General features: G+C 36.3%; 1 protein-coding gene across 6 annotated transcripts in view; it reads left to right on the forward strand.

The window, feature by feature from the left end:
* Positions 1-13,905, forward strand: part of RALYL (RALY RNA binding protein like) — a 723,330-nt gene that overhangs the window by 214,841 nt on the left and 494,584 nt on the right. The gene's annotated exons all lie outside the window — the stretch shown is intronic.

The following is a 13,905-nucleotide window of genomic DNA, read 5'->3' on the forward strand; positions in this document are numbered from 1 at the left end:
GTTATTTCACTATCTACCTATCTTTCTTTCCTCCCTTCCTTCCTTCCTCCTTCCCTCCCCTCCTTCCTTCCTTCCTTTTTACTTTCATTTTTTGGTGACTTCATGTTGTTTCAATATTTCACTGATCCCTTCAGTTTCCCTACACTGTTTCTGTTACCCCTCCCTCTGACCAGCTGATCTCAATTGCTCAATATGGGGAACATTGAACTCCTTTCACTTTATTCCTGTTTTTTGTTCTTTAGAACAAGCAATTCCATCAACAGTTTTCTACCAAGTGTCTGTCTGTAAGTTACTTTGGCAAGTGGGGCCCCCATAACAGGAGGACTAAATGAGATAATCCATGTAAAGCACTTAGCGCAATGCCAGGCACATAATAATGGTAACTGTTACTTCTCTTTTTCCCTGTTAAATAGTGGGTGAAGATTCAACCAGGGTTATTTATTTAAATACCTTCTTCCAGTAAAATTACATGCCTTTGAAGACAAGATATTTTTCCAACTGTTGGAAATTGTCGTATGTCTTCTAATATCTAAAAATAACTGCATAAAATAATGGTTAGGAGCCAATGGGGCAGACTCCTTGATTCCCTGTGCTCAAATCTCACCTCTGCCATTTTATAAGCTGGGTGACAAATATCCAGAGACTTAAACCTGCCCCTGTAAATTTGCCCTGGTAAATTGAGGATTATCAGAGAATCTATTGCCAGTATGGGAAAAAGGAAGTCCATTAACATGTATAAAGTGCTTGGAAGTGCCTGACATATGCTTGCACTCAAAAAATGTTAATTACTAGTTTGATTGTATTCAACATTCATCATTTCAACAAATATTTATTGAAACCCTATTAATTTTTTTTTAATATATGAAATTTATTGTCAAATTGGTTTCCATACAACACCCAGTGCTCATCCCAAAAGGTGCCCTCCTCAATACCCATCACCCACCCTCCCCTCCCTCCCACCCCCCATCAACCCTCAGTTTGTTCTCAGTTTTTAACAGTCTCTTATGCTTAGGCTCTCTCCCACTGTAACCTCTTTTTTTTTTTTTTCCTTCCCCTCCCCCATGGGTTTCTGTTAAGTTTCTCAGGATCCACATAAGAGTGAAAACATATGGTATCTGTCTTTCTCTGTATGGCTTATTTCACTTAGCATCACACTCTCCAGTTCCATCCACGTTGCTACAAAAGTCCATATTTCATTCTTTCTCATTGCCACGTAGTATTCCATTGTGTATATAAACCACAATTTCTTTATCCATTCATCAGTTGATGGACATTTAGGCTCTTTCCATAATTTGGCTATTGTTGAGAGTGCTGCTATAAACATTGGGGTCCAAGTGCCCCTGTGCATCAGTACTCCTGTATCCCTTGGGTAAATTCCTAGCAGTGCTATTGCTGGGTCATAGGGTAGGTCTATTTTTAATTTTCTGAGGAACCTCCACACTGCTTTCCAGAGCGGCTGCACCAATTTGCATTCCCACCAACAGTGCAAGAGGGTTCCCGTTTCTCCACATCCTCTCCAGCATCTATAGTCTCCTGATTTGTTCATTTTGGCCACTCTGACTGGCGTGAGGTGATATCTGAGTGTGAAACCCTATTAATTCTTAATCGCCATGATTCGTTTTATAGTACAAAGGCAATTAAAAATTTAAAAATTTATTGAAGTCAACAGAGGAACAAGTATTAATAAAAGAAATACAAAAATATAAGTAAAACTGCAAACTACGTTAAGTGGAATGAAAGTGGATGGAAGGGGTGTAATCAAATTTGGGAAATAAAGCAAGTCTGAGACCCTGTGGATGAGTAGGCATGCGCTAGAATTTTATTTTATTTTTTCTGATAGCAGTAATGTTTTATTTTCTGAATATTATAAAAGACAAAGCCTTCTATCTGTTCTTTACCAGGAAATTCACTTAGATTTTCCTTCTGATATGGACACCTTATTAAGTAAAGGAAGACATTTTGGTCTAGGGAGATTTTACTGTGGGTTTCATTTATATATTACAAGTGAATTGCTAATCCCAAAGGCTTTTACATGGTAAAATGTTATCAGTAGTTGGGAAACTAAGGTCTCATTTTTACTTCTTTAATAAGCTTCTAATTATAGATTCCTTTTCCTTTAATTTCAGCCTTTATATTAATGATAAAAGTAAACTGCAATCTCTCTCAAATAATTTTTATGCTAAAAGCAATTAGGTAGATATCTTCTTGGCTCCTTAGAGAGAAAATAGATTTAGACATGTAGGGAAAACTTTGTCATTAAAGGCCTAAGTAACTATATGCTCCTCTTAGAGTTGATGGTGTGAGCAGTTGGGCACAAATAGAGGCATATAGTACAAAGTCAAAATACTTGACCCCAAATTCCAAGGTGTACTCAGTAATTGGTGAGCTTAACAGGAGGTTATGAAAGCAAAGCCCTGCAGACTTTGGGGGATAGATGGCAAGTTCACTGAAGAGGAAACAAAATGAAAAAAATAAGAAAGAATGCAACAGAGACAGAATAAGGATTAATAAAGATTTTCCTAAATGAATATTTACTATAATTCCTTTCTCACTGCTCTTATAATACCAATATTAATTATATGTATATATGTATGTGTATATACATATATATATACATATATATACATATATATATATACATATATATACATATATATGTATATATATATAACTTTATCAGTACTAAGTATATACTTGTATACATGACTGAAATGAAATTTTTCTAATTCTTCAAAATGTGTTGTCAAAATTACAAGCCTAAATTAAAAGTGGTTATTTTAAGACCACTAAGAGCAAGTTCTGGGAATTTAAATAGATTTAGGTACTTTCTAAAGTTTTAATATTTTTCAGTTTTCTGTTTCTTACTTACCTTTATATCTTATGCAACATCTTTATTAAAGAATTATAAATGAATAATATATAAAATATATATATATAAATATATAAATATATAAATATATATATATAAAATATATATATATAAATATATAAATATATATATAATATATATATTATATATATTTATATATATATATATATATATATAAAATATATATAGAAATATTCAGTTTTCTTGGGGAAAAAAGGTATTATCCTGACTGGACACTATATGTTTCCAGACAGAGGGAAAAGTACCTCCCTTCTCTTATCAGACACAGCTATATCAAATACTAAATTCAGTATATTTAAACTATTTTTTTAAAGTTTATTTATTTTGAGAGAAAGAGAGCAAGGGAGGGACAGAAAGAGAGAGAGAGGGAGAATCCCAAGCAGGCTCTGTGCTGTCAGCACAGAGCCGGATGCAGGGCTCAGACTCACAAACTGTGAGATCATGACCTGAACTGAAACCAAGAGTCAGACACTTAACCGTCTGAGCCACCCAGGTGCCCCTATATTCAGTATATTTACATATGCTTTTGAATGGGCAGCTTAAATTAGTTAGACAATATCCTTCCAATATCTTTCATTATACGTTTTGCATATAACAAGACAGAATTTCTCTCACTTTGCCTTATTTTTCAATGCTTCTCTGGAATGTATTCCTTGTAGAAAGCCTTATATTTAGAGTTGTCAAACACAGTTAATATTCAGTTAGAACATGCATAAAAGTGCAAATTGTTACAACTTTTACCTTATGCATTACTCAAAGTGAAGGAGAAATGCATAAGGTTTTACTTGAATTGACTAGATAATCTTCATTTTGCAAACGATTTACATATAGAATGAATGTTATTATAGGGAGCTCCTAATGTAATCAAGATCAGTTTCTTGTTTCCTATTTTAAGTCATGAACCAAATCCTTCATCATTAAGTCTGTAGCCTAGAGTGTGCTTGCTGGCATATATTATCATTTCTAACCTTATCTTTCTTTGAATGCCATATAGGTCAGAGAGGTTTTATATTTGCTGAAAATCACATACACTATGCTAGTTTTTTTTTAATTAATGTAACTTCAAATCCTTTTTCAATATGAATTAATAAAAGCATATACTTAAACAGAATTTCTAGTGTATTCCAAAGAAAAATGGACTCACAATGTTCATGTCTTTTTGCCTCCCATGAGATTTATCATTTTCTCATAATCTCTTAATAACGTTTTATTAATTTGTAAATTTTCTTAAAAATTATATTCATCTCTGTTAATATAAAATCTTTATCAATGGTCATCTTTGTTGAAAAGCCAATAACATTTTTGCTATGTTTATTCACTTTTGGCCTCTTCCTGATGGTCATACTTCTTTTTTGTTCATAGTTCATTAATGTGAATTCCCTAGAAGAAAGTTTGCCAAAAATAGCCTCTCTTACCATATCTGAGTGTGGCTTAGAAAGTTTACTTACATCTGTGTTTCAAATGACTAAATATCTTTGGTTTCTATAATGGCAGGTGAAGGAAAGTAAATGAAAAGGCAGACCAAATGTGTCAGTTGACTTGTACACAGCATCTTTAGATACTCTATTATTCCTATGTTTTATGCCTTCCACTATGATTTCATTGTATTTCAAATAACTGATTTTGAACATAGTTGATGTGAAAATGCATTTAAGATTCAGCTGTCAACATTTACATTATAATTAACAATCTAATAGTTTTTAAAAAGTGCAGGTGCCATTTTATTGCTACAGGTGAAGTTTCCTGAACATCTGAATACCCAAAAGGAAGCCATTTTCATTTCTTTGCATTTTTCTTCATGGGTTGTTGGTGTTTATACTTTATTTTCCCTCCAAATAATAAAAATATTGTTGTGGGAGAGACCATAGAGGTCTGTGCTGGAACCTGCCTGGACTGCCTGAGTCATATTGAGGAAGAGTAGTATGGGACCACTTATGTCACTTCGCGTCCTTATGCCTGTACTGTCCTGGGTCACCTGGAGCTCTGGAGACACGGGAATAGGCCCACACCTTTAGAAAAGTCCGTAAGTGATTGTAATGGACTATCAACACTGAAAACATTTATTTTGCGCATGTAGTCTGCCAGAAAGGTAATAAGGGTTCACATGATTTCTTACTTGCAGAACTGGAATCAGATTTAAGCCAATTGGTACCATTCACTATATCATATTGTCTTTGTTTTTTTTTTTTTTAAGTTTTCTTGCCTGGATCCAGCAGCCCATGCTGAAATTCTAAAATTCTAAAATTCTGACTAAATTCTTAAATTAATCTGTGTCATACAGGTACTGTGGCCTTATGTACAGACCACATCTAGACACGAAAAATTAATATTTTTGTATAATTAGCAAACATAAGTTACTCTGTTGCCATGGCAGTATTACTTACTTAATTTTGATATGTGTGTATAGAATTTTTGTGTGTATATTTATAGAAAGTCATCAATTCTGTTATTACCACACTTCCTTCTCATTTTTTCATTTATTCAAAAAGTGCTATACCACTAACATACCTGTTAATACTCTAGGATACCAAGGTCAGACTTGTTTAATGCCAGCAAAAGTGAATGATTAAAGGGGCGCCTGGGGGGCGCCTGGGTGGCGCAGTCGGTTAAGCGTCCGACTTCAGCCAGGTCACGATCTCACGGTCCGTGAGTTCGAGCCCCGCGTCGGGCTCTGGGCTGATGGCTGGGAGCCTGGAGCCTGTTTCCGATTCTGTGTCTCCCTCTCTCTCTGCCCCTCCCCCGTTCATGCTCTGTCTCTCTCTGTCCCAAAAATAAATAAAAAAAAAAAAAAAAAAAAAAAAAAAAAAACGTTGGAAAAAAATAAAGGGGCGCCTGGGTGGCGCAGTCGGTTGAGCGTCCGACTTCAGCCAGGTCACAATCTCGCGGTCCGTGAGTTCGAGCCCCGCGTCAGGCTCTGGGCTGATGGCTCGGAGTCTGGAGCCTGTTTCCGATTCTGTGTCTCCCTCTCTCTCTGCCCCTCCCCCGTTCATGCTCTGTCTCTCTCTGTCCCAAAAATAAATAAAAATTTAAAAAAAAAGTGAATGATTATGTATCATTTAAAGATGAATTAAATAATTTTTTAGGTATCTTTGTATCCTATACGTTTACTGCTTATAGGCACTTTGAGATTTCTTATGTAATTATCCCCCTTTGATAATGAAAGAAACTCCTATTCTTCATTTATCCACTTAACTTTTTATTGAGTCGGTATTTATTAAGTATTGGTGAACCAAAATGCAACTTAGGAGCTGGCAATACAAAGATAAGCAAAGTTATACCTCATTGTATAGTTATAAAAATTATACCTCATGGTCCTCATTACACATAAGAACTACTGGTAAAGACTGACGTTAAATATTACGAAAATAAAAATAGAATTCGGCCTGTGATAAGTGCAATAACCAAGAGAGCCAATGTGGTCTGTGGCAGGAGTGGGGCTGGATGGAGGACCAGGGGCACGTATGGCTTCCCTGAGAAGATGGCTTTTAAGCAAGTTCCAAATGATAGACATTAAATAGGCAGAGAGGATAGGTGATGGTTGTTGCCTGAAGAGATAAGAATGAATGCAAAGACTTGGTATTCTTAACGATCTAAAAGAAAAAAAGGGAAAGTGGCAAGTGGATTTTTGTAAGTATTAACTGGAACCATGTTTCATATATTTAAATTATTTTTGTTTATTTTTTGAGAGAGAGAGAGAGAGAGGAAGAGAGAGCAGGGGAGAGACAGAGAGAGAATCCCAAGCAGGTTTTGCACTGTCAGTGCAAGGCCCAAGGCAGGGCTCAAACCCATAAACATTGAGACCATGACCTGAGCTGAAATCAAGAGTCAGTCGTTTAACCAACTGAGCTACCCAGGTGCCCTTCATATATTTTATTACAGGATTACTCTTACCTCTGTGTAGGAGATATATTGAATTTGTAAGAGTTCAGTTTTGTTGAAGGTCCTCAAAAACTAAGGTGACCATTCACCTAATTCGCCCTAGTGTAACAGTCCCAGTGTGCACTTAGCTTTTTTTTTAACGTAATTTCTTCTTATTTTTTCCAAGTTTTTATTTAAATTCCAGCTAGTTAACATACAATACAGTATTAGTTTCATGTGTTGAATTTAGTGATTTGTCACTAATATATAATACCCTGTGCTCATCACAATTACCCTTCTTGATACCCACCACTTATTTAACCCATCCCTGTGCCCACCTCCCCTCCGGCAACCCTCAGTTTGTTCTCTATCATTAAGAATCTATTTTATGGTTTGCCTCTCTTTTTTTTTCCCTATATTTATCTGTTTTGTTTCTTTTTTTATTTAATTTTTTAAAAAAATTTTTAACGTTTATTTATTTTTGAGACAGAGAGAGACAGAGCATGAACGGGGGAGGGTCAGAGAGAGAGGGAGACCCAGAATCTGAAACAGGCTCCAGGCTCTGAGCTGTCAGCACAGAGCCTGACGCGGGGCTCAAACTCACGGACTGTGAGATCATTACCTGAACCGAAGTTGGACGCTTAACCGACTGAGCCACCCAGGCGCCCCTCCTTTTTTATTTAAAAAAAATTTTATGTTTATTCATTTTTGAAAGACAGAGAAAGACAGAGCACAAGCAGGGTTGGGGCGGAGAGAGAGGGGACACATAATCTGAAGCAGGCTCCAGGCCCTGAGCCGTCGGCATGGAGCCTGACGTGGGGCTCAAACTCACGGACTATGAGCCAGAGTCGGCTGGTCAACCGACTGAGCCACCCAGGCACCCCTGTTTTGTTTCTTAAATTCCACATATGAGTGAAATCATATGGCATTTGTCATTCTCTGACTGACTTATTTCACTTAACATAACACTCTAGTACTCTATAGCTCTATCCGTGTTGTTGCAAATGGCAACATTTCGTTCTTTTTGGTGGCTGAGTAACATTCCAGTGTGTGTGTGTGTGTGTGTGTGTGTGTGTGTGTGTGTGTGTACTGCATCTCCTTTATCCATTCATCAGTTGATGGACATTGGGCTTTTTCCATAATTTGGCTATTGTTGATAACGTTGCTATAAATATTTGGGTGCTATAGTTGTCTAGACTAAAGTATTAGCAGTCATCTTTTTACTCTTAAATGTGTTCTAGCTTGGATGATAAATTTTATGGCCTGCCTATCTAAAATGAAAGTCAATACTGTTTACTCAATTCTTAGACCAAGTACAGAGAAAATTCTTTTGAATACATACTTTAGGAGAGCACAGCCTTCTTTGATACTGTTTTGCACAATTTCTTGCTATAGAGCAATAAGCTATCAAGTAACCAGCCAACATTTTTACTACTTCTCTTTCTCTCTTATTCCTTTTCAAAGTGGAAATAATATTTATAGATTATCTATGCTATGTCTGGCTGAATGATAGGTAATTAGTGTACAAAAACTAGAACAAAAAAAGAGGAAACAAGATGCATTTGAGGCGGCTTCTGAGAGAGTGTAGGAATAGCTGTAATATGTGTATTGGTTAGGAGATGGGGGTGGCGGTGGGAAGAACATTTTTAGAAGTACTGTTGGAGACTCTTGAAGTCCTTTTGTTGATGTTCCAAAAATATGAAGTAAGTCTGTTCTTCCTGATTCTTCTTGCCCAAAGCCTGAAATCGAGAACGACTTTGGCAAAGCAAGGACCTCTTTGGAGGGTAGAAATTGAAAAGTCAAAGTTAGGATCCTCAGTATTTGGTAGATAGAGAAAAACATGCTGGCAACACCTTCTTATAGAGCATGAGCTAATTTCTTTTGATGTTGACACTATTTTTCTCTGGGGTTGCAGCTAAATTTAAGAGGTTAACATAGTGTCATAAAAGCACATGGAGACAGTCAGTCTTCCATTGTCTTGTTTTTTTTTCTCTATGGTGTACTTTCCTGAGTGGACTAAGTTTTTCACAGTCCTCATTGCCACGACTATAGTCATCTCTATTATTCTCACTGCATAGTTGAGTAGGGCACATACCAAATTGCGAAGGGGGTAGGATTCCCTCTATGCTGGACAGTTAAATATCATAACATTACCTTAGGAGAGAGGACACGAGCACAACATAGGTTCCACATTAGATACACATCTCATATTTATATTGATATAGCTCCCCTCTCCAATTCTTTCTTTTATTCCCTATTACAGACAACTCCCAGTACTTTTCAACTAGTAGAATATTAAAATCCGAACACTGTTTTAAAAATTCTGTTGATTATCTCAGAACCTAAGCTTTTGGAAATCAAAAGCCCAGAACTTTCTTTTTCCATTCTGTTATTTCCCTCCCTCTCTCTATGTATTTCTCTGTATCTCTTTTTTTGCAATAAAAGCACCTTCTTGAAGACATAAAGACCTCTTTTTTCCCTAAGTGGCTGAACAGGGGAATGACCAAACGGTCTAAAGAAAATATAGGAATGGAAATTTATCGTGTAATGCATCCTTTAGTTTTCCTGGCACAAAGTAATTGCTGACCTCTCCATATTCTGATTACAGTCCCATAAGTGCTCACACTTGACAAGATCTATAGTGTCTGATAGAGACATCCTCATACAGCATGGTGATTAAAAATATGGAGTCTGGAGTCAGATGGTTGGGTTTGAATTTCGACTCTGTGACTTACTGATTGTGGGACTTTTGAGCACATTATTTAACCTCTTCCTATATATCTGCTTTCTCATCTAGGAGATGGAAGTAATAGTAAAGCTTTTGTCATAGGTTTCTTGTGGGAATAAAATTTTGTAATCTCTATGAAACACAGCACAATCCTTGGCACATATTAGACACTCAATAAGTGTTAGTTACTATTGTAAATGCTTAATAACAACTTAATTTGCATGCTGTCCAGAACTGCTGGTGTCCAACTAGAATAATTTTAGTAGAACAGGGAAAATTCTGATCCCAAGTCTCCCTTCCCCAATAGAAATGAATCATTCTGTTGCTAGAATTCAGTTGAGTCTATAAACCCCACATTTAGTACTTAACTAAAACCTACATTCACATCAATATAAGTAGGACCCTGAATTTAGTTTTCTAGTTTTGATGTAATTCCATTAAAATTTAGTGAATTCGATGTCTTTCTGTCTCCCTGCAGAAACCAAGCACTTGCCTCCTTCATCTCCTTACCTCTCTCATACTACTAGTATCTTTTAGCCTTTCCATTTTATCACCTGCAACCTCCTTCAATCTTAAGTAGGCCTCCCTTCCATTGCCTTAAAATCTTATTAAAAATTTTTTTAATGTTTGGTTTTTTTTGAGAGAGAGAAAGAGAGACAGAGTGCAAGTGGGGGAGAGGCAGAGAGAGACTGAGATACAGAATCTGAAGTAGACTTCAGGCTCTGAGCTGTCAGCACAGAGCCTAACACAGGGCTCAAACCCACGAGCTGTGAGATTATGACCTGAGTTGAAGTTGGACGCCTAACCGACTGAGCCACACAGGCATATGTCTTCTTGACAATTTCCAACGTTCTTTTGAGCCAGGTACAACCTGGGTCTCTCCTTTATACATCATTTCCTTCACTGCCTCATCTATGATTTCTGATTTCTGATATCTCCACATGTGGAAATGTTGAAGTGCAAAGAAGATTTCGTGAGCATCTCAATTCCCATTGCTATTTTCCAGCTTTTTAGTCCAGCCCCCACCCCCTTCTCTGTGGCTAATGCTCACCAGCCATGTTGTTTTACTTATTCTTGTGGCTCTCTTATAGATTCATGGACAACTTTGCTTTGTGCCTCCTTGTTTTTCTGTTGACCATAATTTACACCATCACTAGGGCCCCTTACACTTCCTTGACCCCTTTAGTACAAATGTCCATTAACTCCATTGTGCTTTACAAACTTACTCTTTGTCATCATTTCTGAATTTGCTTCCTTTGTTCTGTCCGGAATTCAGTGTCTGTCTAGTACTTTTAACTCCTTTACTCTGTTCTGCTCCTATACCGTTGTTTTTCAGACCTGCCTGAATCTAATAATTTACTTTTCTGGTCCCATTGTGAGAGGCCCATTAGAACCACTAACACAAATTTATGATATTAACTTTTATATGTTCTTCGAATAGCTCCTTGCCTAATTTTGCAAAGTAGCAAACAATTCTAAACTTTTCTTTCCAGGTAATTATCAAAGTTGATATCTAATCCTAACTCCATTGGACCATTGTCACTCCAAAGGATCTCTAGAAACTTGATCAGCCCAACAGGATCTAATTGCAGCATCAGTTGTTAGGAAGCAAGGTGTGTTTGTGTGTGTGTGTGTGTGTGTGTGTGTGTGTGTGGTGCTTGTCAGTAACTGACAGAATTTCAGGTGACAGTTAATCTGGATTTGGTTGCTACCATTGCAACATCTATGCCGTGTCTCTGGGGACACTGGATATAGGAAAAACATGTACATATATTACCCAAAGTATAAAGAAAGCCAGTATATCCTTTTACTTCATCTTTGGCTGAAAATCTCCCCAAATATGTCCTTGAACTGAGATTCAGGGTCATTTTACTAATTTTAAAGGCCGATTTAGTAAGTTAAAACCAAAGAAGGGGTATCGACTCAGAAATGCAAAATGGAAAAGAACCATGAGTATATGGAGAAGACCTAGTGTCAAAAAAGCATTTTAACACAAGGCCATATATCATCATTTGCCTTAGCTCTGGGATAGCCTCTCAACTAGACTTCCAGCTTTTTGCCTCAGCCTCTCTAGTCTATTCTCACTGACTCCAGTCTTCTTTGTATAGAGCAGAACCGATGATGCTGTGTCCCTGTTATGCTTTATCTGGGAGAGGCTCTCAAATGTAAACATCTGGGGAACTTGGAAAAATAATGATTTCTAGAATACATTCTACAAATTTAGATTCTGAGCTTGCCCCATAGTTTGCATTTTAATTAAGCACTCTGTGTTTCTCTATTGCCACTGCTCCAAAAACCTTATTTTGAGGTAACACTGACCTTACAGAATGATGCCCAACATATTTACACAAAAGACTTTTCACAGTCAAGTCTTTAATGTCATTTTCTGCTCTCTGCTCTTACATATCCTGTGCTTCAGCCTTATTTATTATTTGTCTTCCCAGGTTTTCTCTCCACTTTGTATGTACATATATGTATGTATGTATTTAAATGTATATAAAAGCATACATATAAATATATAATATATTAATATATATAAATATATACACACATAAAGCAGTTCAATATATTTTAAGTTAATATTGACATTATTTTGCGAAGAGTTCTGTAGAATATATAAATTCTTAATTTATTAATTATAGTCTCTTAATTATTTTAACATATTTTTCTTTCCCAAAGCTAATGTCAGACTAAAAAGATTTCCAGGTGGCCAGATGGTCATTGATCATAAGGGCTTTTTACTCTGTGTTCAGAAGATTTCCATCACTTCCACACGTGTCTTGGCTTCCTTCTAACTTGGGCTTTGAAAAATTGGTTTCAGTTCATATTTAGAGTTTAGATGATTTACATTCTTTTGTCTTTTTTAGAGTACAGCTGGTCAGAAATGGCTCATGGTTAAAGGAAATCTTAAACACAGAGTTCTTGTTCTAAATGGATTTAGTCAGCCTTAATTCATTAAAGATTTATCTCCTTCCTTGACCTTTTGTCAGTGCCTTTTCCTATTGCTTCCAGAAATTAACTTAGAAATTTTACTATAATATCTCTATCATTTTCTATCCTTTATTTTCTCACACATACAAGCTCACATAGAAACACACATACAATATATTCGTGAGATGAATGAACTTAGAACAAAAACATACATAAATAGGAAATTATCTTTTATTATATAATTACCATGGGACCCTCTACTTTAAATTTCCTCATTTATCTGACAAACTAGAAGTAAAATGTGGAAGAAGTTACTTACGCTTATTAATACATTGCAATTTATAATCCATAAACCACCTTTAAGGTAAGATAGACAAACACTGTTTTAAACGAGAAACAACTTATTGTTTATTTTTTCTTCTTTTATATATTCCCTTGGACTTATTTCCACATGAAGGATTTATGCTTTTTTTTTTTTCTGTTTGTTTTAAGGTAATTTATGGCCACTTTTCCTTATCCAAAGAAAGCCTAGCAAAGCGAAACAAAACCAAAACCTTTTTTGATAGGAAAATGCAGAGTTCTTGAGTGAGAGGTGTAAGGAAGGGGCAAGAGGAAGCATATTCTATGGTTTAATGCTCCGGGCTTACAAAAGCGTGGTGTTGGAATGGTAATTGGATTTCTGAGCATTGCTTTGGAGAATAGACTGCTTAAATCATTGAAAGGGAAATCATTGCAGAAAAGAAGCAGTGAAGAATTGCACAGGCTGTTTGAGTACTTACAAAATAAGAATAACATAAGGAACAATGAAGAACCGGTTTAGTGCTGTTGAGATTTGACATCTTTAAAAACCTGATATTGTAGCTGTAGTTTTGATCTTTATTCTTTTGTTGAATAAAGTCCCAGTGCATTTTGGACCAATATCCTAAATGAGGACTGAAATAAATGAGACCTTTTAAATGCTTTTAGAGGAAAAGAAGACAACATTTTCCCCCAAAGGCTACATTATACTTCTGTATGGAAAATAGATGTGGACAGGTATACATCTCTATTTTTAGTTTGTTTCACATGTGTACCTCTAAGGCAGTTGAATCGCCAGTCTTAAATGTTAGAAGATATCTGTGTCCCCAAACCTTCATGTAAATAGAGTGGCTGATGCACAGCAAGCATTTAAACACTATTTTGATGTGATAGGAGAGGCTTGGGTATCTGAGGTGGGGGGGGGGGGAGAAGGCTGACTATTAGCCTCTTAAAATCTCCAGTTAAATTTCCCATAGCAACTTGTAAGTAAAACATTGTATTTGCAGGCAAATAGATTTTCAGACATGTGCCCTAGCCTTCTTTTCAACAGTACCTACCCACTATTCTTATATGTCATGAACATGGGCAAAACTATTACCTTCGTTCGGTATTTACCTTCAGGTAAATAACATATATTGTCCTCACCCCAAATTTTAGGGTTTTGCTCTAAAAAAAGCAGGAGGAAACAACCAAAGACAGA

This window comes from Neofelis nebulosa, chromosome 14 (genome assembly GCF_028018385.1).
Source record: "Neofelis nebulosa isolate mNeoNeb1 chromosome 14, mNeoNeb1.pri, whole genome shotgun sequence".
In the NCBI taxonomy this organism is placed as follows: Eukaryota; Metazoa; Chordata; class Mammalia; order Carnivora; family Felidae; genus Neofelis; species Neofelis nebulosa.